Raw genomic sequence first — 6,506 nt, 5'->3', positions numbered from 1 at the left:
GCTAAGAAATCCTGAGAAAGAAACAACTGAATGCAAGTTGAAATGTCTCATTTAACACAATCCAAAGTATTGGTTTAATCCTTCTGAGAGAGTGTTTTACATCTCTGTAGGGAATTTTGGAAATGTACGCCAGACACTGATGGACATGTGTGATAAAAAATGATCTAATATATTAAAAGATAAATTTCCACTTGCATTTTCTAGTTTCTCGTGTTTGCTTTTTTTTTGTCTATTTGAGTGTAATGCTACATTATTTTTTCTATCCATACGATTTAACTGTGTGACTCAGCACCATTTGTGCAGATTCTATTAAAGAAAAATCCTTTAATTAGGTCTTTCAGCCACCAGAGAAGGTATGCATCGGACTAAAGAGTGACTGATGATGTGAGTGTGGAGGGGGATTGGAGGAGGGGGACCTGCTGTGGGGCTGAGTGGCTGCCACCCCCCTCCCCTCACTAGGGCCAATCAAGGACAGGGTTAGAGCCTTGTGCCACGGCTGTGTTGCATTCACTTACCAAAAGTGTAAGCGTACATCTCACACATCTAAACTAAGGAAAACACTAAACTATAACGTGGATTTCTGCATCCAAGAATGACCAAGCCTGCTCATTTCACTCCATCTGTTATAAATACGTCACACCCACCTGCCTCCCACTTGTATTTGTTCATTGTATTGTATTTCTATGTAGCATGTCTTTTTTTCTTTCTTTCTTTATCAACACTCTTCAGTGAATTTTAACCAAAAAAAAAAACCACTTAAAGTTGTAACCCCCTCGTGAAAAACTGCAACAGATTCCGCTAATTAAGTCTTTGTTGTTGTTGTTGTTTTTCCCGAGCAGCACCTGAAGGCAGCACAGTTCCCAAGGAGAAAGCCGCAACAACGGAAGCAGGACGCGCAGCCGGGACCCACCGGTACTGACCCTGAAAGCGGCGGAGGTGTTTTGAACGCCCAGCCACGCGTGCGTCTAGAGCGGGGACTGTTTTCTGCTCGCCCTGCCACCGACTTGGCTTGCCCGGCGTGAAACCGAGCAGCACCCGCCCCCCCACTACGGCGAGGAACCCGGAGCGGAGACTCTTTTCTCTGATGATGGAGCATGGAGCGCACTGAGTAAGTAGACCCCTGAGGTCCTGCACGGAATACCCTGCTCCTGTTCCCCAGGTGTCGTGGTCCATCTCACTGCTTCATTCCGCTGAGGCTGCATTTGTGGCTGCGGTCCAAAAATGTGGCTAAATGTGCTTTTCATTCGGCCGCTTCTGTGAGGCAAACTGTGGGGTCTCAGTGAACTGCAGATGTCGTTGTTTTGCGCGTCTATGCGTCACCTGGCTCCTGGATGACACGCAGTTCATCCAGCAGCGCCTGATAATGACGACGATAGGAGGGAAAAAACTGGAAACCTCATTAAGGATTCCTTCCTTTATTAAGAGATATTTACATATGTATGTTTAATCTTTTTTCATCTTCTTCTCGTCTCCGTGAAGAAAAAAGGTTTAACTGCATGGAATTAGCAGAAAGCAAACTAGTTTTGATCATCAAACAAAAGACACTCACATGAGCGTAGAGAGGGGAAAGTTAGGAGGCCCAGCTCCTCTTGGGTGAAATCACTTCACAGAGACGCTTCTTGCATCCGCCTGTCCGTCTCTGACAGCAGTCCGAGGCAAAGTTTACCCCACGCCTCGCTTTCAGCTGGAAGATCCACTGCATCTCAGTGAGATTGAGATCTGGGCTGTGATAAGAATCCACCAAATGTCAGATCTAGACCTGACGGTGAGCTGAGCAGGTCCTGCCGCTGGGATCCATCCCCAAACCCTCACACCTCCACCTCCACCTCCATGGTCAGTGTTGGCTTCTGACATGGACGGCGTCATGGCTTGCCACACAGGGCGCCATCACATCAGGGGGACGGCATGGGTGCATGGAATAGGACAAATGAAGTCAAAATCATAAAATAAACACAAGCCTGAAAATGAAGACGTGGACATTTCTGAATAGAGTCTGAAAAAAAATGTTGCTCGTAAAATAAAATTCATAATGAAGCTTGTAATGTCCTTTGGGTGCATTCAGTCCAGGAAATGAACACCTGTTTTAAACAAAGCCGCCGGTGGTGCCTCTGCTGTCAACGCCGTTTATCACGGTGTCTCTGAGAAAATGGAGAATACTTGGTCTTCTCCTTATTCATGGCGTGTTCATCCTTGTGCCATCTGGGAAAATCTACAGGGACGTGAAGTCGAGCTGTTAAACGGCCTCTGAGGATGTAGACTATGGCTGGATTTCAGTATTTATGTTACAGCCCAGCATTAACTTATTTATTGAAATCTTTTTGGCTATTGATTGTATTTATTCTGCACTGAACAAAAAAAACACTGACTACTAAATGAAGACGCTCGAAACTCTGAATAATTTTAAAATGTAAAACATAAACTGATGCTATTGGTCACATTTATATTAAAGGGATTTTTATTTTTTGGCAGGACCAATCAACAACTCTGCACCAGGTGACACTAAAATAACAAGTATTTGCTAACATGAATTTTAGTTTCTCCACTGAGTAAATGAGCTCAAATTCAACCAAATGACGGGTTGAATTTGGCCTTTCGCTGTGAACATATGCTAGTGCAGATTTAAGCATCTTTCAACATCCCATGGTTGCTAATGGTGTTGTAGCTGTACACTGCATATGGCATGGAACATGGAACGATACCTTTCCTTGAGATGGGACATCAGCAACTGTTTGAAAGCTCAGAGATTACCGTCATATAATTGGCAAAAAATGGACATATGAATGGAAATTTGAACATGTATGTCAAAATCTTTGGTTGATTCGATTTTTCATGTTTCACTTTTAAACCCAGCTTCAATAAAAAACACCTTCGGGTGATTTTGCTGACCAAGTTTTGGGTCTCATTTAGACAAATGTCTAGATCTAGGTCAAGTTGTGTTATGAGTTTGACCTGACACGCTGGGTTAGGTCTTGAACCCAAAAAGAGATTAAGGTCACTAACTTTGTAATTTCTTCGCTACCAAATAATTGGTTTATATAAATATGGATATAAATGTTTAAGGCAGAACAATAAGATCCTACGCACACGGACTTTCTTCAGCCTTGTTGTTTCGGTCCTGATGCTGTGGAGTTTCTTCCCTGATGGGGGGAAGGCTAAACAATCTGTGCGCTGGGTGGGTGGAAACACCCGTAATGCAGGTTGTTGTGTGTTTTTTACTAATGTACAGCTCTTTGAATAGTTTTACTACTGAAAAGTGCTTTATAAATAGACTTGCCTTGCCTTACTGCATCAGCTTGGAGGTGATGGAAGACGTCTTTTGGCTCTCCACCACACACATGCAGAAGGTCATGAGGACTGTTGGAGCCAGACTCTTAGCCTGGTTGGTGAGCCTTTGTGACTGCACTGATCGTGTTTGTGGTCTACTTCAAGTCACTTGAGGAGATGCAGCTGTCAGTTAAATATGGATGACCAGACTCCATGTTGACTTTTAGCTTGTGCTAACTCACTGTAGCATTTAAAAGGCTAAGGTGATCATATGAACTAAAGTCGTAAACGGAACGCACCGACACGAACATCCATGCGCAGCATCGATTTAGGGCTGGGCGCTATATATCGATATAAATGATATATCGATATATTTAAAAATGCAATATGGGATTAGACCATATCGCATATATCGATTTAGTTCAAATTTGCGCCGTGATCCTTGCTCCACGCAAGCCGCTGACCGGAGCTCTTTGCACTGCTCCCCTCTCTGCACTGCTGTGGAACTGCGCACTACTTTTCTCATAGAAATATATTTATTTCAGAAAAAGATTGACCTATTTTATTTTATAGGCTATTTTTATTTAAGATCTTTTTTTATTTAAATGTGCACCTTACGGAGCTTTGATTTCAAAAAAGGCGCTCCAGTTTTATGTTTACATTTTCTTGATATTTGAGTAGTGAGTTTTCAATAACATATTTGACTGAACATTTAATTTTACAGCTCTAACTTTGCGGAAAAAAATATCAGGATATATATCGTATATCGTATGACTTTTGGTCCATATCGCCTAGCCCTACATCGATTTCACATCGTACCTTCTTTTGTATCCCGTGAAAGAGGTTCAGTGAAGTCTGGTCAGGTCGCGTTATCGTTCAAAACGGCCAAAAGTGAAGAATGATGAGGACCCTTCAACATGGAAGAACATCCTTAATCTCCAACCTCATCTTTTTGTAGAGTCATTTAAATACCAAGTATAATACTGTAAGTACAGGTGTGTCTATGCTCTCATTGTCTGAGTCTGTCAGAGTTTTCTCAAAAACAGCAGACCTGTGTGAATGTTAACCGTACTGACTGCAGGCTCATTTTCAAGACCTAACCTGTGCTGTTTGTGAGTATCCTCTGGCTGCAAAGCTTTGGACTGCTAGATCTAAAACCTCAGCAATAGAGGAATAGCTCCATTGGTCTTCATTTTCTGTTCTTTGTCATGTCATTAGGTAAATGAAATGGAAACTTCTTGGATTCTTGTTTTCCTTTGGGCTTCCCGCGGAGTCTCCCAGAGGCTCCTGGGACTCCTTCGGCTCTGCGTTGTTCAGGATGGCTGGGCTGCAGCAGGCAGACAGGTGCTTCCCAGCCATGCCTGGAAATGCCTTCGGGGCTTCAGAGGATGCTGGCTGACTGCCATCCCTGCAATCAGATAATGTTAATGAATACGGGAAAATTGTCTTCTTTCCTGCCAAAGCAGCAGTTTGCTTGTTTTATAAGAATGGAAACTGAAGTATAATGGGATTCTAAGCTTGAGGTGTATAAATATTTGATGGGTTCAGACTTTTTTTTCCAAGTCTTAATACCAAGACGGGGATTCTAGGACTGGAAAACAAGCTGTGTTATCTTAAATGCTTCGGCAAAGGTGTCCCTCAGGATGTGTGTGCTTGCACAGCGTTTCTCATCTTCTTTAGAAAAAAAAAGATAAAACAATGCACTATTAAGGTAAATCAAATTCTGGACTAATGGATTTGCCTTTCTAACAAACACTAATATGTTTCCCTAATTCTTCTGGACTCTAATTGAGGTAATCTGAAACTTTTTAATTAATATCTGTTACTTTCTATACAATCCGAAATGCGCGGGGTTTTCGGAATCACAGATATGATAAGTTGTCATAAAACAGAATCATACACGGCAACAATTTATGGACCCGCTCTTTTATTCTGCCTACATTCTTTAACCCATTAGACGTGTATCTGTAGTCAAACATCGTCTGTGCCTGTTTTAGGAGTATATCTGGCTTTATTTCACATTAACACAAACATCTAGAGTGCAGCACACTGCCACACTTTGCTAGGTTTGCTGTGTAGTTGTAGCACGCTCTTTAAATTTTCAAAATGTGGATTGAACAGAATTCTGTTAGATGTTCAGAGCTTGAAATATTGTTTTATGACCTATAGCCCTATTGTTAAACCTCTACGATGCCTCCTCCCGTTCCAGCCTGCAGCGTTTCTTGGCTCTCATGATGCTGGACCTCTGGAGGCAACTAGTGTAACAGACTGAAGGAAGCTGATTAAAAACATGCCACACTTTCTGATTCTCATTAGTTAAAATATGATTTATTTTCACCTCCAAATTTTGCCCTACTTTAGGTTGTCGGACACATAAAATCTCAACAAATTACATTGAGGTTTGTGGTTGTATAGTGGTTTAGGCGTATACAGTGTCACTTTATCATAGAAATATATACTTTGAGACGATGTTTCAAAGTAAAACTGTGACACCTGACACAGTTTTCATGTGAATAAGTATCAGTGGGGGGTTCTAGACCAAATTTAGCAGGGGGGCCAGTATTTTTTCACAGGGGCACAGAACAAAGGATTGGGGGGGGGGGGGGGGGGGGGGGGATTTAACAGGTCAGCATTTTATCGTTTAATATATTAAGTAAGCCAAAGAGCCAATTGTGGCTCTGGAACTGCAGGTTGCAGACCCCTGATCTTTTCTCAATACAGCGGGAGCTTAATGTGAAACAGCTTAATTTTTAATTATTGTTATTTTTTTATTTATATATTTTTTAATTATTTTGTTGTTTTATTATTGGGTAAAAACACAAACGAAAAAAATACAACTGATCCAAATGACCAGTCAGTCACGGTATCTTTGTCAGCATTATCATCCTAAGAACTTCAATATCATGTTTTTATTACAGGGGCCATAACAGGGGCCAGGAACATTTCTAGAGGGGCACAGGCCCCTGTTGGCCCCTGTCTAGAACCGCCCCTGGTATACAAAAAGTGCTTACTTGCTTTGGGGGGCAGCAACACGATGGATCTGTGAGTTAGAGCCGCTGACTGAGGGTCTGCAGGTTTCGTCGTGTACTGATCCAAGTAGATCTGAAGCTTTTGGGTCAAAATTTAATTAGATTTAAATTTGGACCCTCTTGAAAAATCTTGTAGTTTCATTTGAAGGAACGAGACCCTAGATAATGACGCTGCCGCCAATGTGTTTCACTGTGGTGTTCATTCGGTGATAG

General features: G+C 42.0%; 1 protein-coding gene across 1 annotated transcript in view; it reads left to right on the top strand.

Moving 5' to 3' along the window:
* Positions 1 to 770: 770 nt before the first annotated feature.
* The window catches only part of si:dkey-91i10.2 (uncharacterized protein LOC555224 homolog), an 82,969-nt gene continuing 77,233 nt past the window's right edge, over positions 771 to 6,506 (top strand). The window contains exon 1 of the mRNA XM_021319462.2: positions 771 to 1,108. The gene's annotated coding sequence lies outside the window, so the exon portion shown is untranslated. The remainder of the gene's footprint in view (positions 1,109 to 6,506) is intronic.

This window comes from Fundulus heteroclitus, chromosome 7 (assembly GCF_011125445.2).
Source record: "Fundulus heteroclitus isolate FHET01 chromosome 7, MU-UCD_Fhet_4.1, whole genome shotgun sequence".
Taxonomy (NCBI): domain Eukaryota; kingdom Metazoa; phylum Chordata; class Actinopteri; order Cyprinodontiformes; family Fundulidae; genus Fundulus; species Fundulus heteroclitus.
The sequence above is the reverse complement of the archived record's forward strand: the minus strand, read 5'-3'. Positions and strand labels throughout refer to the sequence as shown.